This window comes from Mastigoproctus giganteus, chromosome 8, assembly GCF_048544385.1.
Source record: "Mastigoproctus giganteus isolate SK-2022 chromosome 8, ASM4854438v1, whole genome shotgun sequence".
Classification (NCBI taxonomy): domain Eukaryota; kingdom Metazoa; phylum Arthropoda; class Arachnida; order Uropygi; family Thelyphonidae; genus Mastigoproctus; species Mastigoproctus giganteus.
In genome coordinates this window covers 189,867,034-189,894,967 of record NC_143582.1, presented here as the reverse complement: position 1 = coordinate 189,894,967, position 27,934 = coordinate 189,867,034, and the positions used below count along the sequence as shown (strand labels likewise).

The 27,934-nt window shown below is 38.3% G+C and overlaps 1 protein-coding gene across 1 annotated transcript in view; it reads left to right on the top strand.

Annotated features, from left to right (window-relative positions):
* The first annotated feature begins 5,711 nt into the window (after positions 1 to 5,711).
* The window catches only part of LOC150082098 (ras-related protein Rab-30-like), a 58,752-nt gene continuing 36,529 nt past the window's right edge, over positions 5,712 to 27,934 (top strand). The window contains exon 1 of the mRNA XM_090379966.1: positions 5,712 to 5,752. The gene's annotated coding sequence lies outside the window, so the exon portion shown is untranslated. The remainder of the gene's footprint in view (positions 5,753 to 27,934) is intronic.

Below are 27,934 nucleotides of genomic sequence, written 5' to 3'. Positions count from 1 at the left end.
CAAATGAACTAATCAGACTCGTGGCAGAGAAGAAAAATGTATGGGATGCACATAAATTATCATTCGACTCAGAAGCCTATGGCAGATATAAGCTAGTCTGTAATCAAGTCACAAAGGAGGTTAGGCAGGTGAAGACAGTTTACAAGAAATCTTTGGCAAAGGATGCTAAGAAAAACAGCAAGGATTTCTTTACTTATATAAACTCTAAAAGGAAGTGGATGAATCTGTTTGATCCACTTGATATCGATGGTTCGACTGTTGGTGATCCTGCTCAGATAGCAAACAAACTGAATGAGTATTTTGCATCTACATTCACACATGAGTTATTAAGGTTTGAAAATGCCAGAAGATTATCAAATTGTAGAAGGGTGCTTAATGATTTTGTAATACTTGAGAGCAAAGCGGAGGAGAAATTGTTGAAGTTAATCAATTTCTCAAATAAGAAAGGCACCTGGAGCGGATTGGATCTATCCAGTTATATTGAAGGAGGCGGCAAAGGAAGTAAGCAAACCCTTAGCCATAATTATGAGAGCAACTTTGGACTCAGGGAAAGTCCCTAAGGACTGGAGATGTACAAATGTATCCCCAATTGACAAAGAGGGATCGATTGGAGACACGAGTAATTACAGACAAGTTATTTTAACTTCTGTTCCGGGTAAAATAATGGAGTCACTGGTTAAAGATGCATTGCAGGATCTTCTACACAAGACTGCAGCAATAATTCAAACACAGCGTGAGTTGTTAAGGGAAAGTCGTTTCTAACAAATTTAATTGGATACTATGATGTGGTTACAAAGGATGCAAAAAATAAATTTGATATCGTATTCTTGGATTTCAGGAAAGCTTTTGACACTGTTGCACATGGAAAACTGCTGTACAAATTGGAGCAGAAGGGGATTAAGCGTAAGTTACTACTGTGCATAAAAGGATGGCTGAGTGGGAGAAGAGAGAGGGTGGTAATCAATAGGTGCTGCTCTTCGTGGACTAATGTTTTTAGTGGAGTCCCACAGGGTTCTGTGTTTGGCCCACTGTTGTTTTGTATATTTATCAATGATATTGATGAAAATATATCAGGCTTAGTGCCAAAGTTTGCAGATTTTACAAAAGTTGACAGGGTTGTTAATGACAGTAATGGCAGTATGCTACTGCAACAGGGTCTAGAAAAATTTTTGGCAGATGGGCTGATAAGTGGTTACTGAAGTTTAGCATTGACAAGTTGAAAGTACTGCATATGGGTAGAAGTAACCCCAGAGAAACGTACCAACTGTGTAGTTCTACGCTTAAGGTGGTCGAAAATGAAAAAGACCTGGGAGTAATTGTGCAATCAGATAGGATGTTTTCTGATCAATGCAGACAGGCTGCTAGGGCAGGTCATGTGATTTTGTCAATGATATAGAGGAATTTTGCTAGGCAATAGTCAGGCCACGCCTTGAGTACTGCATACAGGTCTGGAAACCTCATTTTAGGAAGGATGCAGATTTGCTTGAGTGTGTACAGAGAAGGGAAACAAGATTGGTGAGAGGAATGAAGGGATCCTCTTACCAAAAGAGGCTAAATTATGCAAATTGCTGTGGGTGGAGACTAGGCACCTGTGAGGTGGTCTGATTGAGGTGTATAAGGCCTTGAAGGGGTTGAGCACTCTGAATTCTGATGGGATCCTTCCACTTGTTCAGATTACGAACCTAAGGGTGCATAAATTCAAATTAAGAAAAGACAGATGTAGAATAGAAGTGCGGAAATTTGCCATTAGCCAGTTGGTGGTTAATTGCTGGAACAAACTTCCATCTGTCGTTGTGATAGCTGATAGGTTAAATAAATTTAAGGAGGAACTGTACAACCATTTAGAGGGAATGGTTGTGTGAATTTTTTTTTCTTTTGGCTGATGCTGGATAAGCTCATACACTTGCTTTCTTGCATCACCTGCCACTACTATTCGCATGTGATGCAAGAAAGCATTAGTAGTAGCAGTGGCCCACTACTACTGCTAATGCCCGCAAATTTCGTGTGTTCTCTGGTCGATTTACCTGTTTTTCTGGACAGCTTCCCCCCAATTTCTACGGGAAAACCTTGATATCTACGTCTGAGACCGACTACCTCAACTATGGAGTGAAAAAGCACACAAGAGTTCCTGGCGTCATTGAAGGGATTCGAATCTGAGTCTTTTCCACCTAGTGTGGGGAGTACGGTGACGATACCTCTCTGCTTAACGCGCAGAGCCCAATAACAATAAAAAAAATAAAACTAATGCCAGTTAATTCTAGAGACGATAATACTATTAAAATTCTTCTTTATCTTCGCCTTCTTCCCTCATTTATATGGGGTCAGCATTTCCGTCCTTAATTCTTTTCCTCCAATCCTCCCTATCCTGGGCTTCCTCTCTCTTTTAAATCCTCTGCCACCTTGTCCTTCCATCTCAGCTTAGGTTTCTCCCTCTTCCTTTTCCCTATCACCTCCAACTTTTCGCACCTCTTCCCCACATACTCCTCACTTCTTCGTTCCCCATGTCCAACCTACCTCAACCTAGATTCCTGCATATTTTTACTCAGAGGCCCCACCTTAACCGTACCTCTTTTGTAGTCGTTTCTTATCCTGTCCTTCCTCGTCACACCACACATCCATCTTAGCATCCTCATCTCCGCCACTTCCATCTTTTTCTCCTGGGCCCTTGTAATTGCCCATGGCTCAGCACCGTACATAAATGTGGGTCTAACCACAGTTTTATACACTCTTCCCTTCATTTTACAATTTACTTTCTTATCACACAGCACCCCACTCATCTTTCTCCAGTTCAACCACATTGCACTCTGCTGTATTTCTCAACGTTCGATCCCAGATACTTAAATTTCAAAACTGATGGTAGCTTTTCCTCCTGCAGTTTTATAGAGCTCTCTCATCTTCTCCATTTAATAGCATATATTCTGTATTTGTTCTACTTATCCTCATGCCTCTCTCTTCCAACGCTTTCCTCCATTCCTCTAATTTCTTCACTACGTTTCTTTGAGATGGTTCGCACAGTACAATATCATCCGCGAACAGCATACTCCATGGTACTCTACTCTTCACTTCTCTCACCAACACATCCATTACCAGATCAAACAGATATGGACTGAGAGCTGATCCCTGGTGCAGTCAAACTTCTACAGAGAACCCCTCAGTCATACCTACACTACTCTTAGCTTGAGTCACTGCTCCCTCGTACATTTCCTTCACAAGCCTTATGTACTTTTCTGATGCACCCTTCTCCCTCATGCATCGCCATACCTCTTGTCTGGGCACGCTATCATATGCTTTTTCCAGGTCTATGAACACCATGTGCAACTCTACTTGCATCTCCCTGTATCTTTCCATCACCTGCGTTAAAGCAAAGTCTGCATCTGTTGTTCCTCTTCCCGCCATGAAACCAAACTGTTCCTCTCCTATTACCGTCTCCTGCCTTATCCTTCCTTCCACAATTCTTTCCCAGATCTTGATCGAGCGAGACATTGACTTTATTCACCTATAGTTCCCACATTCCTGCACATCCCCCTTTCCTTTATAGATTAACACAGTATACTTTCCCTCCACTAATCGGGTATCTTCTCCTGCTGCGACAGGTTTTCCATAAAGACCCATAGAATATCGATCCCTTCTTCTCCCAGACTTCTCCATACCTCTAATGGTATCTGATGAGCACCTACTGCTTTTCCCCCCTCTTCATTTTTCAGAGTGCTCTTTCCACTTCTTTCCTGCTTATGCCTTCCGCTACTCTTTCATTCGTTTCTCCATCCTCGTATGGTGCTCTTGGGTTTTCCTAATTTAGTAACTTCTTAAAATAGTCTCTCCGCCTTTCCTTAACCTTCTCCTTGTCCTGTATAACCACTCCCCTCTCACCTTTAATCTGTTTTATTGATGAGAATTCCTTTGATGCCTTGGCTCTCGCTTTGGCTATTCTCATCAATTGCCTATCTCCATCTTTCCTTTCCAGTTCCCCATAGGCCTCGTCTACTGCCCTTGCTATTGCCACAGCCCCTTTTGCCTCCTTATTTGCTAATTTATATGCTTCTTTGTCTTCCTGGCTACCTGTTAAATCCCATCATTTCTTCTTCTCCTTCTTTTGTTTTATCACCGCTTGCACTTCCTCATTCCACCGCCAGGCCTCGTTTCCCTCCCGCACTCCCTTTCCTGTTGTTTTTCCCAACAACTCTTCTGCAACTTTCCTTATGATATAACTATTTAACTTCCACCACTCTTGCACGTCCTCCGGTAACTTTATTCCTTTTAGCACCTTTTTCGTAAACTCTTTCTTCCAACGCTCCTCTTTCAATCTCCACCGTTTTATCATTTTCTCCCCCTGTCTTGAATATTTCCTACTTTTGTCCACTGCAACCTCCCAATCGACCACGAGCAATCTATGTTGTGCAGACACACTTTCTCTGTTTATCACCTTGCTGTTCCTCATTTCCTTTAGATGCCTCCTACGGCACATGATATAGTCAATCTGGCTTGTCCTTTTCCCACTCTTGTATGTTATCAGCTGGCTCTCTTTCTTTTCAAAGTAGGTGTTAACTATCGCCAGGTCGAATGCCACTGCATGTTCTACTATCCTCTCCCCTTCTCTGTTTCTTTCCTCAAATATCCACCTTCCATACACTCTTCCTTCCTCTCTCTGGCTTCTTCCTAAATGTCCATTTAAGTCACCCCCAACAATGAACCTCTCCTTCTCAGGTATTGCCATGACCACTTGATCCATTTCCATCCAAAAACTGACCTTTTCTTCTTCCCCACATCCTACTTGCGGGGCATACGCACATACTATTGTCGTGAATTGTCCACCCACTTCCAGTTTGATGCTCATAATCCTGTCACTCCTTCTGTTAACCTCACACACTCCATCTTTGAACTCCTTATCAACTACAATGCCTTCTCCATTTCTTCCTCTCTCATCCGTCCCCTAAAGAACAACTTGTACCCTTCACCTAGTTCTTTTGCTTTATTTCCCTCCCACCTTGTCTCTTGTAGGCATAGGATCTTCACTCTTCTTCTTTGCATCAAATCCACAATCTCTCTACTCTTTCCATTCATAGTTCCAATGTTCAATGTTCTTTTCTAATACTTTTCATCCTCTTCTTCTTCTCTTGCTGGACTAACTTCTTTAACTGAACCCGTCCTTTGTTCGGTAGCCCTGACCTTTTTCTCACAGTTTCCGGGCGACGTGACTGTGCGTCGCTTATGGGGTACGCCCTAGCCATTCCACATCTATTTTCCGTCATTCTATCATTTTCTTTTGTTTTGGCATAGTTTTTTTTACGGCCGGATGCCCTTCCTGGCGCCTACCCTCACCATTTATCCAGGCTTGGGACCAGCACCTATTGAGGCTGGCTTATGATAATATTATAAAATTACCAACGCCTTATTGCATTAAAGAAATGTTTGTTATGCATGTTTTTCACTGAAAAAAAAAAAAAGAACCCCATTTGTTACTAAATATAATTCCAGGTACAGTACTTCGTTTAACATTTTTTTTATATTTTTTTCTTTTTTAAATGTATTTCTTATTCAATTTTGGACAACGATTCCACCTCCATATATTTGCTGAGGCGCCCTATAACTAGAGAGGGTTAGCAATGCTTTCTGCGACGGGAAAAGATGCATAATAATGGAACAGAGCTTAAATTTGGTAGCATAAAATAACAGTTGAAGAAGAGTAATTTATTTATTCTAGTATAATTTTGGGAAAAGAACGATCGTCTAAACAAAGATATCAGCAATCAGCGTGAGTTAACAAAAAAAAAAAAAAAAAAAATACGACGGAAGGTGTTTGTTTAATTCTTTCCTGCTATATCTTTGTAAGTATATTAGGAGTTCTATTTGTCACTTGTGAAATGACACATAAACACAAATTTGAAATTGAAGTGGCCTCGGGAATTTTGTTTCGGAATATTCAAAATTATTTGAAAGAAATGGTAGACGAAGTTTTAAAATATATACGCATTGTGCGTTATAATACTATTTCCACTTTTTTTAGTTAAAAGTTGCAGTGGTAATTATTCACGAACAGCGTCTTATATGGATAGCATTTAATTTATTTATTTTACTATGTTATTATATTTTATTTATTTTTTGTTTTGCTAGACTTCTATGTTATCTGGCCTCCTTCATTAAAAAAAATAAAAACAAACATAACCAAGATTATCTCTCACTCCTTAAAAACCCCATTGAACCTAGCAATCTGCTCTTGTATATAATTACCCCCAGGAGTTACTTTATAGGTATTGAAAATTGTTGAGAAAAAGCAGCAGATTAGGATTAAATTCAAAAGTGTGGAATTTTGCCTGAGCATAATTGGAGGAAGTACATGACGAGGCTGCTGTAAATTGATTTGGGCCTGAAAGATTATGTAAAGTTCATGGGTAGAATTACTTCTTAGCGTGGCTTTCATTTAACAGGATGGACTGTTTTTACAGGGATAGGATGCACTTAATAGAAGAAATGCAAGAATATTTGCTGATGCTATCAAGGCAGTGTTAAGATATGCAAGAAAAATGTTAATCTGCCAAGGGGGGTGGGATGCACATTAATAGTTTAATGGCAGTTGTAAACAGAGGTGAAATTGATAACATGATTTGCATCTTGGTTAAGATGCACATCATGAAATGAAATACTTCATTTATCCCAGCAGTTTGAAGAGGAAAGCTGTGCAAAGTAACAAAAGTAACCTTGCATGGCAACCCTGAAGACTTCGGCAGAAAATGTTGAAGCCTTCAGAGTTGCAATGCAACATAGATCAGTAAAGGCAACAAGAAAAGTAGCTCATGAACTTGGAATATCTCTGAAAATGCACAACACCTGCTTTTTAGATGATGCTTATTATGAGAAAAGTAGCCATAGAGGGAAAGCGACCTTGTGGAGGGGCAGAAGAAGAATAGATGGAACTTGGAGCCTTGGAATGAAGCCTTCAGAGTTGCAATGCAACATAGATCAGTAAAGGCAACAAGAAAAGTAGCTCATGAACTTGGAATATCTCTGAAAATGCACAACACCTGCTTTTTAGATGATGCTTATTATGAGAAAAGTAGCCATAGAGGGAAAGCGACCTTGTGGAGGGGCAGAAGAAGAATAGATGGAACTTGGAATACAGAATGTTGTTCATCTATGCCAAGTGCAAGTACTGCACTGACAGATGCAAAGTACTGCATATGAGTAGCAGTCACCCAAGAGAAACGTACCAACTGTCAAATTCAGTTAAATTTAATTTCAGACTTCTCGTTTGAGAAGTCTGAAATACATTTCCACAAATTTGTTGCTACCCATATAATTGTTAAGTTCCTTTGGTAAAATAATAATTTCAGTAAAATGGCTCTTTCTGTTCCTTACTCCTAAGTGCTTGCTTCCCAAACCTTTTGTGAAATATAATAATTCCACCACTGCATTGTGAGTAGTACCATCAGTGACACTATTTACTCAAAGCAATACCTGTATAAACTTCAGAATGACTTTCTGCAGTTGTGGCTTTCTTTCCGTGGATCCCCAGTGGTTAATACAAGGTGGTGTCATATTGCTTACAGCTGTAATGAGTTTTTGCACACTGCTTTTGGCCACTGCATATTGTCATGTCATTATTGTGATAGTCACAACTGCAAATATCTTTGGTCACCTCTAAGTCCGGACTTAGAGGTGACTTAGAGGTTTAGGTGACTTCTTGTGAGGTTTCTGGAATGAGGTGTTCCACAGGAAGCCTGCTACAGTTGTGGACTTAATAGCCAAAATTGTATTGGAAAATAATGGTGTGTGCTTGTCATTATAAACATTAGGATACGCCTTCAGTAACTTTTTTGTCAAAATGGAGAACATATTAAACATTTGGTTAAATAAGAATGTTTTCTAAGAATATGAGTGCAAAAAGTTCATGTTTGTAAGAATCAATGAATGAGTTCCTTAGGAAATATTTAAATGTGTCAGCGTTACCTTTGTAGCCCTGTTCATTCAAATACAAAGAAGTTTTTAGAGATCAAGATACTAGACATACTCCTAATTCTAACTAGGAGTTAAATGATTTTATAACTAAAAGGAAGTGGGCAGAGAAATTTTTGATGCTAAAAGCAAATAAGGCACCTGAGCTGTTGGGATATGTCCCACTATATTAAAAGGAGCAAAAGTGTAAGCAAATGTTGGACCATAATTATGAAAGTATCCTTGGATTTGGGGGTTGTCTCTGCAGAGTGGAGAAGTAAAAGTGGCTTCCTATTAATGAAGGGAATGAAAGGACAAAGTGAGTAATTAGACCTGTAAGCTTGACTTACAGGTCTAAGTACTCACTTTGTAGGGAAAATAATAGTCATGATTTAAGATATACTGAGGACCATCTTGGCAGGAATATAGTTATGTGGCAATCATAGCATGGATTTGTTTTGTTGGAGATCTTGTCTGATAAGTGTGATTAGTGTGTCTGTGGTAGTCAAAAAGCAACTAAATGCAAAAAAAAAATTAATATTAGTGTTGGAAAATGATGCAAGGAAGCAAGGTTATAGAACATTAGCAGAAAAAAAAAAAAATCCAACATTACCTGCCCATCGCTTCTGTTAATTTTTCTAATTGTTCCTTAAATTTATTCAAACTACGCACTTCTGCAACACCAGATGGAAGTGTGTTCTTACAGTCAACTATCCTCTGACTGAAAGCAAATTTTTGCACATCTATCCTGCAACCATCCTTCCTCAGTTTAAATTTGTCCCTTATGTGTATTGTCTGAACGTTGTAAGGATGTCATCAACATTTAGCTTACCCAATCCATTCAGAGCCTTAAACACCTCAATGAGACTCCTCACAGGTGCCTAATCGCGAGATGCTGCAATTTGTAAATCTGAAGCGTTTGTTGGTAAGAGCACCTTTTTGTTATCCTCACTAATCTCGCTCTTTTCTGTACCTATTCCAGCAGATTAATCCTTCTAAAATGAGGCCTCCAGACATGTATGTAGTACTCAAGATGTGGCAGCAACTCCGTAGCCAGGTGGGCAGGAGCAGCAGTGCGTAGCACACACTTCTTGATTAGACCGGGGTTCGAGCCCGTGACCACCAAATACGGAGGATGCGGAAAGGTCAGGGAATGACCACCGCATATCCCCTGAGCAATATGGCCTTAGTTGCTAATGCTCCTAAAAAAAAAAAAAAAAAAAAACCAAAAACAACAAGATGTGGCCCAACCATTGCCTTATACCAGTGGTTTTCAACCTTTTTTTTAATAATAGCACCCTTAAGTAATTTATTTTATTTTGTGGCACCCCTACTCAATTTTCTTCCTGTATATATATATATATATATATATAATATTAAAAAATATGTTATATGATAGTTATTACAATAATATAGCTATAAACAAAATTACAGTTCATAACAGAAATTATATATATATATACACACGGTATAATTTTATTTTTTTATATAGAGGTACTAAATAAACATCAATTATAGATCACCACCGTCACCACCAAATATGGAAGATGCGGAAAGGTCAGTGAATGACCACCGCATATGCCGGAGTAATATGGCCTTAGTTGCTAATGCTCCTAAAAACCAAAACAACATATAGATCACCACAAAATTAAAAAGATGCCGTACACCTTTTTATAATGAAATAAATATATAAATTTAAAAAAATAAGTTTAAGTAACTTAAACCCAAATTACGTGGCACCCCTGGAATGTTGCGGCACCCTGGTTGAAAACCACTGCCTTATACAATGGAATAATCACTTCCTTTTCCTTGCTAGCGAAATTCCTATATATATATATATATCGTTGACAAAATCCCACAAGCTGTCCTGGCAGCCTGTCTGCACTGCTCAGATAAATTCATATCTGACTGCATAATTGTCCCCAGCTTTTTTTCATTTCCCATTACCCTGAGCAGTGTTCTCCCCAGGACCTATCGAATGGGTGCACCACCCGGTGAATTTAACTGACCGCCCGGCTAAAATTTAAGCAATTCTCGCGGTACTGCTCACTGCTCTCGATCAATATTAATTTGAACATACTATGCAATTGAGGTCAATGCGACAGGAGCATATAATGTTAAATTATGCAATTAATTTTTGCTCTGGTTTGCTTAAGTCACATTTATAAATAACAGAAAATTTTATAATATTGTGAAGTATTACACTTCATAATGCCACCTGGCTGGCAAAATTTTCCGGGGAGAACACTGCTGACTATGGTACTATACAGTTGATACATTAATCTGGTATTGCTGTTACCCATATGTAGTACCTTGCAATTTTCAGTGTTAATTTCATTTGCTACTTCCCACACTATCTGCCTAATTTTTCCAGATTTTGTTGTAGTAGCACCCTGATTACTGTCATTAACCACCCTGCCAAGCTTTGTATCATCTGCAAACAGACATTAAGCCCAATATGCCTTCATCAGCATCATTAATAAATATCATAAACAACAATGGGCCCAGCACTAGGGTATTCAACTACCAACATTATTCCAAGAAGAGCAGTGCCCATTGATAATCACTCTATCTTCTGCCACTTGGCTATCCCTTTATCCATAACAGTAACTTGCCCCTAATGCCACTCTACTCCAGTTTGTGTAGCAGTCTTTTATCTGAACAGTATGAATCGATTTTTCTGAAATGTAGGTACATGATGTCAAAATTATTTTTTGCATCAAGTAATGTAGAAAACGGTCATCCAACAGCAGAAAGTCATTCTGTTGTGTGTGACCAATCCACAAACTATAGTCGATATCTAGTCTATCTGGAATAGTAAAATTGCCCATTTTACAAGACATTTTGATTTACTGGCCTACCTAATTTGTCTCTGTAGTTTGTTATTCTTATCACATTCATTTGGCTTATAACACACTGCTCATTTTTATTTTTCTGGTGCTTGGATCACACCAAATCAACTTAACATTGCTTTGGCCAATAGCATTACTGGGTAGCATGCCTTAAACTGTGCTTCTTAACCAAGAGCATAACTGATTCCCCCCTCCCACCCCTTTTCTGTGCACATTGTACTCACCATATTCAAATTCTACATTGCGTGTCTGAGTGGCACCTTTTTTCCAGTAACCCTACATCTGCATTTGATGACCTAACCAGTACTTTAAATTCATCAAATTTGTTTGCCATACTTCTAGCATTAGTGTACATTCAAGTACATATGCACATTTCTGCTTGCCTAACACAGTTCATGTATTTGCTTGTCTTGTGAGGATCCCCAGCAGGTCTTGTAATCTCCAATACTCTTCTTTCCCAGCTGCTGCATATCCCAATAAAAGCAGTGCACTTTCACTGCTGCCTGCAACTTCTGTTAATCTATTTGTCTTTGTATTCTCCCTCCCAAAACTACCAGTTTTCTGACCCACCTAATGCTCCATCGATGGCATCAGCAAATATTCTTGACATCCCCTTCTGTTCAAGTGTATCCCATCCCTGAAAAAGCTGTCCTGTGGGGTTGGATGTTAACATATAATTAGATTTCTGTGAAGCTTTTGATACTTTTCCACGTGAACAACCATATATTATTAATGATCACTACTCTTCATCAGCTAATGATACGAGTGTGGTCCCTCAGGGTTTTGTGTTGGAATCCTTACTATTTTTAATATTTATTAAGCCTTGAACTGAACTGAACTTGATTTGCCTATATCAATAATACTGATGTAGGCATATCAAGTTCAGTATCTAAGTTTGTAGATAATACAGATATGGGCAGAAAGCTTAATGATAGTAATCAGGGTATGCTACTCCAACAAGACCTGGATAAATTAGGCAGATGGGCTGAAAAATGGCAAGTAAGGTTTAACATTAAAAGATATTTCTTAGCTGAATGCCTCAGAGTACGAAGAAGTTTACTTATGCATCGGTACTGCACATACATCATTTATACTACCAAGGTAGTTTTGTTGCATCGTTTTAATTATATCTCATATTGTGGATACCTTTACAATGAGTTGCCTTGGTATTGCACTGCCCCGATAAAAGTAACTCTTCACCTATGTATGGAGAAGACTATTGTTACTTATTCTAGGCAGATAGTACCACCCAGACAGCACCGTTCGAAGTCTTTTTGGTGTATGAGTGGGTAGATACCCTGTTGTTGCAATAGTGACGACCCAGTTATGAAGTATAACTGAGCTGTCACTATTGCAACAACAGGGTACCTACCCACCCATTGAAGAGAGGCCAAAAAGCCTTTAAACGGTGCTGTATGGGTGGTGGTATCTGCCAAGAATAAGTAACAATAGTCTTCGCCACAGGTTAAGCGTTATATATTCAAGATAGTGGAATACCATGGCAACTCATTGTGAAGGTATTCACAATATGAGATATAATTAAAACGATGTAATAAAACTACCTTGGGTAGTAGAAATGATGTGTGTGTATTACCCATGCATAAGTAAACTCCGTCAAGGTTTAATATTGATAAACATAAGGTACCATTGGTAAACAACCATATCATATGGGTAGTACCAAACTGTATGTTATGGACAGTGAAAAAGACTTGGGTTAATTGTACTGACACTGTTTTCTGAGAAGTGTAGATAGGGGGTTCATGGGGCTTCTATCAATATACAGGGTGTCTCAAAAATACACTGCATAACTTCAGGAATGAGTTCCTCATATGTAGACAATAAAAATATTTTATATCAACAACATAGTTCCAGAAATGCATGGTTTCTGAGTTATTAACCAGAATGTCTTATCTCCCACAGGTGATTTCCTTCATCACATGGTACTGACAGAATCTGGTGGTTTTCCATTCCGACCATGTACTCAAATCACGAGCAAGCACATATGCACTTTATGTACGGTTTGGTGGATGGCAATGCTCTGGAGGCTCGTCGTTTGTACCATGAAAGGTTCCCAGAACGATGTCCAGACAGGAAAACGTTTGAAGGTATCCATTGCCACCTTTGTGAACATAGGACCTTTACACCTCGTGCTGCCGACAGAGGACGACCGAGATCTATGGCTCCTGAAGTAGAGGAGGAGATTTTGGATGTTGTGCATGCCACTCCTGCAATCAGCACATACAGAATAGCAATGCAACTGGCTGCTCAACGTTCAACTATTTGGAGTGTTGCGAGAACACCATCTGTATCCTTACCATCTGCAAGGGGTACAGTCCTTGTCGCCAGCAGATTACCCTGCACGAGTAATGTTCTGCCAGTCGTCCTTGCAGCAGTGTGGTACAACTCCTAATTTTCCTGCCTTAGTGATATTCACAGGTGAAGCACAGTTCACACGAGACGGAATCCAAAACTTTCACAATCAGCATGTATGGGCTGAGGAAAACCCACTTGCAGGTTGTGAGACAATACGAAACATGACAGGAATTTGGCATCATCTTCGCAAGTCCATGAGACGTCGATGTGAGGTCTGTATTCAGGCACTATAACAGTTACTATAAGGTGATGTGAACAGTTAAGTGTCATAGACAGACCTTCAAAACTCGGAAACCAAACATTTCCGGAACTATGTTGATATAAAATATTTTTGTTGTCTACATATGAGGAACTCATTCATGAAGTTATGCCGTGTATTTTTGAGACACCCTGTATACCGGCTTCTGTAGCCAAGTGGTCATGTGCAGGAGTGCAATAGCACATGCTCTTTGAATAGACTAGGGTTTAAGCCCCTGACTGATAAAAACCCGCACTGGACCAGCATGGCAGATTATGGTCCATTTTCCCTCAGCATGAATTGTTGAGGAGGCTTCCATCCTGCAGTGGGTTGATAATGGCTGCAGTTTACCTTTTTTATATATATATATACACACCAATTTTTTAGCAGGGAGAGATAGAGGATTATCCCATTGTGTAAGGTAATAAGCTACATCTCGATTTAAGTGATATCTTATTTAAGAAGGTTGAAATGGATGCAGAGAAGAGCAGCAACATTACAGTAAACCCCCGCTATTCGCGGGGGTTACGTTCCCGAGAAATGTCGCGAATACCGAAAACGCGAATACTGAGTTATGGCTCCCATAGTAATAAAGGTGTTCCGTTCCAAAGTATGAAATATATAAGAAAAACTAGTAGTAGTAGTAGTCTAAAATTTTGTCTATGTATGTATTATATGTACCTTCATAATAGACAGTACATAATGAAATGCAAGCATATGGCATCGAAATGAAAATAAGAAACAATTTAATATTAAATGTAATATTTATTAGAAATTTCAAACAAATCTTTCAAACCATCGCCTTTGCTTGCTAGCAATAAAAACATCCCGCCAGTGCTATCACCAGTTTCGCTAAAGTGTTGATAAAGGAGTTTTGCCTTTTCGCGAATGATGAGTGAACTTAACGGAATTTTATTTTGAGTTCGGTCTTCTATCCACAGATTTAAAGCTTTTTCCATTTTTTCTAATTTAACATCACGAGTTACAGAGCAAATTTTTGAAACAATTAGCGTGTTTTCACGGACACTACGGCGGATTTTTTCTTCCGATTTTTTGATTGATCTTACCATTGACTCATTGATTTTATAATGTTTTGCCACTGAGAAGACACTTTCACCATTAGAAATTTTGTCTAATAACTCAATTTTATTCGCTAATGTCTTTCTTTGATATTTTCATCACCTTCTTTGATATTTTCACATTTCCCTTGTTATTCGTAGCCATATTTTTGTAGGGGTTAGAAAGAACTTGTCCACAATAAAGTCACTTTCTTCCGTTAACACACTCGAAAAAGTCTGTTTTACACTGCAAAACGGTAGATTTATCATTTTTGTAAGCATATCAATTTATAAATTGATAAATTTATTCCATTTATAAACATATAAATTAAAAGCAAACGACGAAACCTTCCATGACAAACGCATAACACATACTGAACAAGGATTAGCGAGAAACATCCACGCTCGCGATTTTGTCACCCCTCTCCCCCCACCCACTGAGCGCTGTTTTGACCGGGAAAGATAATTTTAGCCACTCCCATGTTTTTTTTATGGCGGAAAATATTCACGGCGCTTTAAAATTCACATTTTTTAGGTTTCATTTTATATTAAATCGGCGATCGCGAAACCGCGAATACAGATACCGCAAATAGCAGGGGTTTACTGTAGTCTGGAATATAAAATGGTGCTCTTACTAAGAAAGATCTCAGTTCTGATAATTGCAGCATCTATAAGCCAAGAATCAGTGATGAGACCAGATTGAAGTGTTTAAGACTTTATATGGGATAACTTAGTGGCATGCAAACTTATTTAGCTCGCAAACCCCTTTATTAAATATAAAATTGACACAACCACCTCAATGTAAAATCTGAGATAGTATGACCAGAGTTTTAGAGAAGAAAAATGGCATTTTATGAATTATGTAGTAGAAAATTTTATTCGAGTACTGAGAAAAAAATAAAAAAAATTGTTTCCATTTTAATTTCTTTCTATACATTAAAATAATTTTCCTCCTAATGATATTTATTCAGCCAATGGGAGAAGAGGGATGCGGGTTACGTGGTAATAAGTAACAAATACTAAAATACGTAACAGAAGCTTTACTTTGGTAAAACAAGCTTCTGTTTTAGTGTGGTCATGCGCTATGTTTATCTAACATGACCACACAGTACCATGCTTGATTTCCATGTGTAACATATTTATTTAAATAAACTAAATGCAACAAAGTATAATATTTTAAGAATTTAAGATTTTATATCTATATAATATCGGTGTAGATACACCATAGACAACCCTTAAAGTAGTGTGAAAGGCACCCACCGATGAAAAATCAACTAGCTTTGAAACGGTGCTGTCTGGGTGGTGGCGTTCACCGAGAATAAGTGACAATAGTCTTCTCTATTAGTGAAGTGATACTTATTCTGGGTAGTGCAATACTAGGTAACTTGTTGTAAAGGATGAGCACAATGTGAGATACAGATGAAATTATGCCTTTCACACTACGATCGTAGTTTTTATTTAAGAGTTGTCTATGGTGTATCTACATCAATATTATATAGATATAGTAATGTATTTATGTATTCATAGCTGAGAAAGAGACACACACAGTCGAAAGCTTCTATAAGTATTTTATTTTATCAAAAGAAGCGAGCACAACAAGCAGGGGGCAAAGCCCCCTAGTACACATTAAAATAATTGTTTAGTGTTTTAATTGAATACCGTAAAAACAAATCAAATTCTTATTCTTCAATTAAGATTACAAAACAAAACCATTAATGAGAAGGATGAGCCTGGATAACCGTTAATATTTGGTTCATATTTGGGGCAACGTTTGAAATTACTAATCTCGTGTCATTTTCTGGATCAAGTCTGGAACGCTTTTTAGGATCCGTAGTCTAATGAAGGACCCTTATAATGTCACTCTGTTGTCTGTCCGTCTGTCACAACATTGTAAGGCTCTTCCGTAGCCAGGTGGGAAGGAGTACCAGTGCGTAGCACATGCTTCTTGATTAGACCGGGGTTCGAGCCCGTCACCACCAAATACGGAGTATGCGGAAAGGTCAGGGAATGACCACCGCACCAGAGCAATATGGCCTTAGTTGATAATGCTCCTAAAAAAAAAAAAAAAACCCAAATACCAAAAAAATACAACATTGTATCTCTGGAACCACTCAACCTATTGATTTGAAATTTTCCATGGGTTTGTACATCATGTGGGCCAATATAACGCCATATTGATCGTTGTTGACAAAAATTTGTCTGAGAAATGGGGGGGTGTAAAATGTGGGAGGACAAAAATGTCGACAACCTATAGCTTATTATACACCATTGGAAAGAGCTCAATGAATAAGTTTAAAATATTTTTAAAATTAAAAATGGCGCCAGACAGGAAAATGTGAGTAATTTTCATGTCCCCCCCCCCTATTTCCGTCGCTAATGGAGCTAAAAATTTTAAAATCACATTAACTATGCATTATTCGATGCTTATCAAGGGAAAACTATTCTGAATGAAATCTATCATTTACTTTTTGTGTTAAAATTAAAAAAACAATTTTTTATTGCACTTCGATAGCGTGCTTTCTTTGCACTAAGTAACTCTCCTTTTGATGACAAAAAGGTTGCTAAATAGTTAGTTAATAATTCTATAAAGGTCATTTATAAATTTTGCGACGAGAAGTATTTTTTAACAATTTTCAAAGCTGGAATTGTCTCGGCAAGGAGGTACTTAGAGAGCCAGTGTTGAGGAAGCGGTGGTTGGGAGGCGCCTGCACAGAGTCTTGCATGGCCCTTACCTGCCAGTCGCTTCACCCCCCCCCCCAAGACCTTAATTGCTTCTCCAGGAAGAAGCCTCCCACCCTTGTCATTCACAACAACTGGGAAGACTCAAATAGACAACGTTTTTGTTTGTTCCTCAGTTTTAGGCCAAGCCAAGGTACTGGAAACTTTTTCAGTTACCATAAAGCTCTATTTGAGATACACTAATGACCATTCGTAACTATGGACCCTTCAACTACTTCGGTCAACTACCAAGTGCCTGGCACTCTGTAGTTGACCGATTTTTTTGTTTTTATAACTGTTAATTTTGAGGAACCAATCTTACACAAACAATTGCTACCCCAAAGGTAGCAATGTTTGTATCACCATTTTCAATAATTCTGGATACTAGTCTCGAAGAGAAAGCCAAAAATTTTCCCAAGTAGTCTTGAAAAAAGCATGCAGTGCTTCATCAGATGACAAGAACTTCCTTTTGTTGCATGGTAATTTCAGGACATGAAGAAATATCAAAAGCAAAGGGATCACGAATCCAATACAACTTTTTTTCTGGAGATACATTAAATCATTTGGAAAAATTCTTAATTAGCATTGTTAGGTGGGTTGCAATGATATCCCTAAATTGTAAAATGTCAATATTATAAAATCAGAAAAGCGTGGGAATATTTCAGTATTATTATGCTCAAATTCAATTTTCCAAAGATCAAGCTTCCTTTTGAAAGTTTTATATGTTATCACTGAGTATTAGTATATTTGTTCCCTGTCCTTGAAGATTTAAATCATTAAGTTTTTCAAATATATCAGCAAGGGAACTAAGTTTTCCAAGCCATTTTTGATTTGTAAACAATTGAGCAAGGTTCTGATTTTTATCCGATAAAAACAATAAAACTTCATGTTTGAGGTCAAAAAAGACGTCTCAACACTTTACCGCTGGACAACCACCTATTTTCGTATATAAAAGAAGTGTTTCATCCCATTTCGTTACAGAGCATTGTGAAAAGTCTGCTATTTAACTTCTACTTTTTTAATAATAATAATTTATTTACCCCTATTTTATGTTACACTTTTTTGGGAGATAATAGCAAAAAGGGAGGGAGAACACATGAGCCAATGGCTTTTTAGGGGGTGTTCCCTTAAAATATGATGAATATACGAATATACAGTTCTGAAATTGTACAGGTAATGTTGAACAGAAAAGACATAAATAAATTGGAATTTTTTGTACATTTCTTTACAGAAGACTTCGTAAACCATCACTACTTAAAAGAAAGGAAAGAAAAGTTATGTGCACAGAAATTTACAAACTATTTGCCAACTGATTCCTTTAACATTTGTACATTATTTTCATATTGATAATGATTTCCTCTGTGGTTTTAAAATCCAGGAGTTGAGTGGAAGGTAATTTGAATCATACATCCCTGGTGATGTGTTCAATTAGTAGTTTCTTGAGTCGGTTCGGTTCAGTGAAGTGACATTTTTCATTTTTACAGGAAGTTTGTTCCAGGTTTTAGCGCCTCTGTATTTTATATTTTTCTGACGACCAGAAGGTTCTGCTTTTCTGAAAAGTGGAACCTTCAGGTTGGCTTCATTTCTTAGAGTGTATGATATTTCTTCTTCTATGGTTATGAAAAAGGATCTGAAGAGAGGGGGAAAACCCTGTCTTCAAAGCATTGTAAACAAGGATCACCTCAGCTTTCTGTAGCAGTTGATAGATGCTGAGGAGTCACTTCCTGGTATCTCAAACTAACTGATGCGTTCCAGGGAACACTCAAAATTGAACGAATGCACCGATTGAGAATGGAGTTGATTCTCTCAGGGTTTTCTTGGCTGGTGGTACCCCATGAGATAATTCATAGGTGAGGTGCAGCTGAATTAAAGAAAGGAATACTAGTCTGAGAAGGGAAGGAGATGCCCTGGCAAGTATTCGTGCTAGTGACAAAGTTTTCTTTCATATGGTTATCATTTGTTTTACCCAACTTAGCTTATCATCTATTCAGATTCTGAGAAACTTGGTTTCATTCACCCTTTCAAGTTTTTTCTTTGTATGTTACGTCTAAATCAATATTTAGTGGGGGTTTTTTTTTTCATTCTGAACACTATGTATTTTGATTTTTTGGATTCAGTATAAGCTGATTCTTTTGAAGCCAATTATGCATCACAGAGGGCAAGACAGAGATTTTGAGTTGAAGCTTATTAGGGTCTTTATCTGATCAGGATGGAAATATCATCGGCATACTACTAGGTGAGAAGATGGAAGAAGAGAGAGAAATTCATTGATGTAAAGAACAAATCGGATAGGTCCGAGAAGTGAGCCTTGAGGTACTCTCCTGGAGAAATAACAGCTGTCAGAGTATGATTGATTTGTTCATACGACAAACGGCCGATCAGTAAGGTAGTCTTCAAGGAGAAGGTTAATTTTCCCTCTCAAGCCAAGATTATTGAGTTTGTTAAGTAGAATATTATGGTTTATGCAATCAAAAAGCTTTAGTTAAGTCAAGAAACAGTGCTATAGCATAGTGACCCTTTTCAAGACTATCAATGATCCTTGAGCAGAAGTCAACAATTGCAAGATCAGTGGATCTTTTAGAGCGATAAGCATACTGTTGTTGATGGATGAGCTGATTTACTTCAAGAAAATCCATGAGTCTGCTATTTAATGAAGTTGATCACACTTATCGCATCTTTCAAAACTTTGTGCAAATCAGTTTGCATTTCCTTTGCTACTAATGCTTCCCTATGTGTAATATAGAGGTTCCCAAACTTTCTCGGTTCATGGCACCCTTAGTGTCCCAGTCATTTTTCATGGACCCCTAGGCCAAAAGAAATAACACAGTGGTTTTCGACCTTTTAATATATACCTATATAATAGTTTTATTTTTTATATAGAGGTACTAAATAAAGATCAATTATAGATTACCACAAAATTAAAAAGATACGGTACAATGGATACTGTACACTTTTTTATAATGAAATAAATATATAAATTTCAAAAAAAAAAAAAAATAACTTTAACTTAAATCGAAATTACACGGCCTCCAGTTGAAAACCATTGGTGTAATGCAATGATTCAAAACTATATTTGGAGCAATTTCCTCTATTTTGTTTTTTAAACCTTTATTTTATCCCGTTAATGCAGCTACATCATCTGTACAAATCGCAAAGCAGTTCCACGTTAGATTATTTGTTTGAAAGAAAATATTTATAACATCAAAAATCTTCTCGCCCATCGTTTTTCCTTCCAAAGCTTTGCAAAATAGAAAATTCTCCCTCATCTGACATATACAATAAGTTGAGCAAGGTTTTAAATATCTGTGAACTGTATTGCAAAAATTGGACTTTCTCTCAATCTATTTAATAAACTGAATTTTATGTTGTCCGCAATAACTGTAATATGCTGCGAGACTGTCCCTGGATAGAGGAATGGTATTTAAATCGTTGCTGTACTTTTCCCCATGCATAATTGAAATCATTTTTATAGCAGCAGGGAGAACAAGAGATTCAGCAATAGTATGTGATTTCAAATTTTTTCCTATTAAATATAAAACTTTCAACGATGCCTTAAAGCTTTACAAGGAACCGTATGTTTCTTCTTGAACGATTTCAGACGTATGGCATCAGTGTGCCTTTTGAAAAGGATTCAGTATTTTTCATTATCTCTGGATGTTTCGTATACAAGTGTCTTTTTATTTAATACGTTTCATGCTTTCATTAGCCAGTTTTTCGTAACATATTACACACAAAGGATGTTGCTCATTATCAACAGCACTTAAAGCCGTACTTCATAAATTCTTCTTGATATTTTCTATTCTTTTTTGATTTGGAATATGATGGCTCTCTACCAGAAATTGGTGGTTGCACTACACTTGAAATAATGTTAGTGTCCAAATTTTCACAATATATTTCGTACCCTTTCAGTTTCTGAAGTATCTGTAGCAACATTACTACTCATCACTCCTCGACTGTTTTTTCTGATTGCCCAATTGTCCATGGTAAAATATACATATTTTTTTCTTCTTAAAAACAACGATAATATGAAAAGTAGCAGAAGAATGAAAAACACATCCCAGTTGAAGTGAAAACACCAAATTGCGAAGCAGAATGAAGCATGCGTGCAACAGACTTGCTATTTACTGCCACCGCATATTCGCACCTCTGGCCTTCAGGCAATTTCTGAAATTTTTGCTGTAGGAAGCACGAATTAAGAGCTAGAGGGATTATGGTTCATAGGTTGAGTAGTACTGAGAAGTATTAATACATATTGAGAAGTCACTAGTCAGCTGCTTTCTGTGTGTTCATAGCTAGTAAGCAAATTAAGGCATATTATCCACAAGGACAATAAGTAAGAAAGCCACCTGCATGACACATGAAACCATCCTAAAAAATGGAGTGGCAATAGGGTTCATTCGTATCTCAGATTTTGTTCAAGTAGTAAGGTCTCTATACCTATAGTATTGAAAAAGTCATTTTAACAACATGTTTTTTAGTGTTTATGTACACAATAACTAATTTTATTTAAAAATTGCCGGGACCCCTTTAATTTATCCTGCAAGCCTCAGAGGGGTCGCGCCCCATAGTTTACACACCACTGGGATAACATATACATTATGGGACATAAATTTGGAAAGGATGGTTGCAGTATAGATTTATAGAAATTTGCTTTTAGCGAAGGAGTAATTGATTGTTAGAATAAATACCTCACTGGTGTTGTGGATGGTTAGAATTGTGGGTTGAAATAGAAAATTTTTCAAAATGGAACATCCATTAATAAAATGTTATTTTTAGTAATCGAGTATGTACGTGACATTACTGCTAACACATTACTGAAACTGGAACCATGTTCCTTTGTGCTCCACTCTTTTCCAGACCCTAGTTTGAATAAATTTAATGAAAGATGTACAAGTTGATGCATTTGAATCATTTCTGTACATAGCCAACTACATAAGTACAGTTTGTTATTGTTATTTGGTTTTTAGGAGCATTAGCAACTAAGGCCATATTGCTCCGGGATATGCGGTGGTCATTCCCTGACCTTTCCACATCCTCCGTATTTGGTGGTGACGGGCTCGAACCCCGGTCTAATCAAGAAGCGTGTGCTACGCACTGCTGCTCCTTCCCACCTGGCTACGGAGGTGCCTACATAAGTACAGTAATACCCCGAAGTTACGCGATAGGTGGGTCCGACGAAAATCACGTAAGTCGAATTCGCGTAAGTCGGGGTACAACTTTGCATATAAATACATATAAATTTTGCTCAAATGGGACCAAGGACTAACAAAAACACTAGTTTAGAAGAAAAATATTAATAAAATTGCAGTTCTGTATACATATTAATACAAAATATGTATTAAAAAAACAAATGACTTACGTTAAAAAGTTATGTCGATGGCTTCATAAAATCTAACAAATTCGTCTGACGACACACTTCTTTTTTTCACGCAGAATTTCTTCGTAGCAAGCTAATAATTTTTTTTATTCCTTGCTTTGTAGCTATAACGCGTTCTTCGTTGGAGTCTATGTTTTCTAAAATTTTTAAGCCCTTTACAATTGAGCCCTTTTCAATTTTCAACCTGTCAAGTTTGCAGTTGTCATGTGCTTTTCGCCGTTGCTTCATTTAGGCCTGTAGCACGTGCAATATCACATGGTCTTTCATTTCGCTCAAAGCGTTTCACAATTTCATATTTTTTCTCTATCGACAGAGGCGGACTGGCCATAAGCCTTACCGGGGCCAGTGTAACCCCGGTGGGCCAGTGTGATTTTGGCCATAAACCATAGTATGAGGCCACTATAAATTTCCCGGGTAAGAATTTTTGACCCAGTCCGCTTCTGTTTATCGATAATTGCTTTTCGTTTTCTCTCTGAATCTGCAGTGTCTTCACCAGTATGCTTCCTTTTCACACCTTTTAATTAAGTATTTTACTAATTTTTAGGGAATAAAGCGCAATTACAAAACGAGGAGGCACGCTTGATACGCATAAACAAAGCTGCGCGCATGTAGCAACTGAATAAACAACACCATAAAGGCAGAGATACACTATTAACACCCCACATTTCTAGGGGTCACTACCATAAAACAATAAAAATCCAGTTGCGTTTCTGCTAGTGAAATCTGTTATAAACTGGTAGTAAACTTGATCTAATTGCATTTGCGATTATACCGATAGCTGGAATTGTGTTGGTTTTTACGTTATTATGGTGAAATGTGTTTTTCCCTTCACTGATATAAAAAACATAAAATCAGCAAAGTTGAATTTTGTTCATCTTTCGCTCTCATTCTCCGCCGTCGCACCGTATATCGATAACATATGAAAAACGACCTTGAAGATAGTGGGCGGCAGCGTTGCCAAACGAAAAAATCAAGAACCGCGTAACTCCGAGTTCGCGTAAGTCGGGGTAGCGTAAGTCGGGGTATTACTGTAGTTATAAATTGGCATCATTAAGTATATCTCATATTGTGAATACCTTCACAACAAGTTGCCATGATATTGCACTACCTTGAATAAGTAACGCTTCGCCATAGGAGAAGACTAATGTTACTTATTCTCAGCAGATACCATCACCCATATGGCACCGTTTCGGAGCTTATTGGCTCCTCATCGGTGGGTGGGCAGGTACCAATGTTGTTGCAATGATGACAACCCAGTTGCAAATTATAAATCCATGATACGAGAGATGTTGTTGTTATTTGGTTTTTAGGAGCATTAGCAACTAAGGCCATATTGCTCCGGGGATATGCAGTGGTCATTCCCTGACCTTTCTGCATCCTCAGTATTTGGTGGTCACGGGCTCTAACCCCGGTCTAATCAAGAAGCGTGTGCTATGCACTGTTGCTTCTGGCTACGGAGGCACCATGAGAGATGCCTGATGGTGTGGGATAATTTAGATTATGGTGTAGTTTAGGGCTAAAGCCTCAGGTTACGTAAATAGTTTAACTAATGTACAAATTAGTGTATTTGCATCATTTCTGTACATAGCCAACTACATAAGCCAACAATTTATAATTCACAACTGGGTTGTCATCATTGCAACACCAGAGTACCTGCCCACCCACTGATGAGGAGACAAGCTCCAAAACAGTGCCGTATGGGTGATGGTATCCACTGAGAATAAGTAACAATAGTCTTCTCCTATGGTGAAGCGTTACTTATTCGAGATAGTGCAATATCATGGCAACTTGTTGTGAAGGTATTCACAATATGAGATATATTTAATGATGCCAATTTATAACTACTTATGTATTGGCTATGTACAGAAATGATTCAGATGCACTAACTTGTATATTAGTTAAACTATTTACGTAACTTGAGGCGTTAGCCCTAAACTATACCGTAATCTAAATTATTCCACACCATCAGGCATCTCTCATATTGTGGATTTATAATTCGCAACTGGGTTGTCATCATTGCAACACCAGGGTATTTGCACACCCACTGATGAGGAGCCAGTAAGCTGCGAAACGGTGCCGTATGGGTGATGGTATCCGCTGAGAATAAGTAACAATAGTCTTCTCCTATGGTGAAGCGTTACTTATTCGAGGTAGTGCAATATCATGGCAACTTGTTGTGAAGGTATTCACAATGTGAGATATACTTAATGATGCCAATTTATAACTACTTATGTAGTTGGCTATGTACAGAAATGATGCAACTGCATTAACTTGTACATTGGTTAAACTATTTACGTAACCTGAGGCTTTAGTCCTAAACTACACCGTAATTTAATGAAAGATTATTACAAGGGACAAACAAAGTGGGTATTTTTTTTTAATGACTAATGCTGTATATGCTTTCTTTCTTGCATCATTTTTCCACCATTAATACTAATGTTAATTTATAGCACTCTAATTCTACAAGATTGCAGAAGATTTTTTTTAGAAATAAAACCCTTTGGCTAAAAGTGAATTTTCTCATATTCTGTCTAGCAGTAGTAGTGGCATGTGATGCAAGAAAGCAAGTGTATGAGCTTATGCAGCATCAGCCAAAAAAAAAAAAAAAAAAAATCAGCACACCATTTCCTCCAACACACCATTCCCTCCAAACGCCTGTCCAGTTTCTCCTTAAATTTATTCAACCTATCAACTTTCACAACAACAGATGGAAGTTTGTTCCAGCAATTAACCGCCCGCTGGCTAAAGGCAAATTTCCGCACATCTGTTCTACATCTGTCTTTACTTAATTTGAATTTATGTCCCCTCAGGTTCGTAATCTGAACAAGTGGAAGGATCCCATCAGAATTCAGCGTGCTCAACCCATTCAAGGCCTTATACACCTCAATCAGATCACCGTGCAGGTGCTTAGTCTCCAGCCACTGCAATATGCACAACTTAAGCCTCTCTTGGTAAGAGGATCCCTTCATTCCCCTCACCAATCTTGTTGCCCTTCTCTGTACAGGCTCAAGCAAATCTACATCCTTCCTAAAATGAGGCCTCCAGACCTGTACGCAGTACTCAAGGTGTGGCCTGACCATTGCCTTATACAGAGGGACAATCACCTCCTTTTCCCTGCTAGCAAAATTCCCATATATCATTGACAAAACCCCATGACCTGCCCTGGTAGCCTGTCTGCATTGCTCAGAAAACTTCATATCTGACTGCACAATTACTCCCAGGTCTTTTTCATTTTCTACCACCTTAAGTGTAGTACCACACAGTTGGTACGTTTCTCTGGGGTTACTTCTACCCATATGCAGTACTTTGCATTTGTCAAGGTTAAACTTCAGTTGCCACTTCTTAGCCCATCTGCCCAAATTATCTAGATCCTGTTGCAATAGCACACTGCCATTACTGTCATTAACAACCCTGCCAACCTTTGTATCATCTGCAAACTTCGACAATAAGCCTGATATACCTTCATCAATATCATTGATAAATAAACAAAAAAACAGTGGACCTAACACCGAACCCTGTGGGACTCCACTAATAACATTAGTCCACGAAGATCAGCACCCATTGATTACCACCCTCTGTCTTCTCCCACTTAACCATCCTTTTATCCATTGTAGCAACTTACCCTTAATACCATTCTGCTCCAATTTGTACAATAGTCTTCCATGTGCAACAGTGTCAAAAGTTTTTCTGAAATCCAAATATATGATATCAAAATTATTTTTTGCATCCAGTTCCTTTGTAACCACATCATAATATCCTATCAAATTTGTCAGACAAGACTTTTCCTTCACAAACCCATGCTGTGTCTGAATCATTGCTGCAGTCTTGTCTAGATGATCCTGCAATGCATCTTTAACCAGTGACTCCATTATTTTACCCGGAACAGAAGTTAAACTAACTGGTCTGTAATTACTTGTGTCACCCTTCGATCCCCCTTTGTGAATTGGGGATACATTTGCACATCTCCAGTCTGTGGGAACCTAACCTGAGTCCAAGGATGCTCTCATAATTATGGCTAAGGGTTTGCTTAGTTGCTTAGGAGTGGATGGGATCTATCCACTTATATTAAAGGAGGCGGCAAAGCAACTAAGCAAACCCTTAGCCATAATTATGAGAGCATCCTTGGAGTCAGGGGAGGTTCCCACTGACTGGAGATGTGCAAATGTATACCCAATTCACATAGGGGGATCGAAGGGTGACACGAGTAATTACAGAACAGTTAGTTTAACTTCTGTTCCCGGTAAAATAATGGAGTCACTGGTTAAAGATGCATTGCAGGATCATCTAGACAAGACTGCAGCAATGATTCAGACACAGCATGGGTTTGTTAAGGGAAAGTCATGGGTTTGTTAGGGAAAATCCTAACAAATTTGTCTGACAAATTTGTTAGGATATTATGATGTGGTTACAAAGGAACTGGATGCAAAAAATAATTTTGATATCATATATTTGGATTTCAGGAAAGCTTTTGACACTGTTGCGCATGGAAGACTATTGTACAAATTGGAGCAGAATGGTATTAAGGGTAAGTTGCTACAATGGATAAAAGGATGGTTAAGTGGGAGAAGACAGAGGGTGGTAATCAATGGGTGCTGCTCTTCGTGGACTAATGTTATTAGTGGTGTCCCACAGGGTTCGGTGTTAGGTCCACTGTTGTTTTGTATATTTATCAATGATATTGATGAAGGTATATCAGGCTTAATGTCGAAGTTTGCAGATGATACAAAGGTTGGCAGGGTTGTTAATGACAGGAATGGCAGTGTGCTACTGCAACAGGATGTAGATAATTTGGGCAGATGGGCTAAGAAGTGGCAACTGAAGTTTAACCTTGACAAATGCAAAGTACTGCATATGGGTAGAAGTAACCCCAGAGAAAAGTACCAACTGTGTGGTACTACACTTAAAGTGGTAGAAAATGAAAAAGACATGGGAGTAATTGTGCAGTCAGATATGAAGTTTTCTGAGCAATGCAGACATGTGCCTGGGCAGGTCATGGGGTTTTGTCAATGATATATAGGAATTTTGCTAGCAGGGAGAAGGAGGTGATTGTCCCTCTGTATAAGGCAATAGTCAGGCCAAGCCTTGAGTACTGCGTACAGGTCTGGAGGCCTCATTTTAGGAAGGATGTAGATTTACTTGAGCGTGTACAGAGAAGGGCAACAAGATTGGTGAGGGGAATGAAGGGATCCTCTTACCAAGAGAGGCTTAAGTTCTGCAAATTGCAGTGGCTGGAGACTAGGCACCTGCGCGGTGATCTGATTAAGGTGTATAATGCCTTGAATGGGTTGAGCACGCTGAATTCTGATGGGATCCTTCCACTTGTTCAGATTACGAACCTAAGGGGGCATAAATTAAGAAAAGACAGATGTCGAATAGATGTATGGAAATT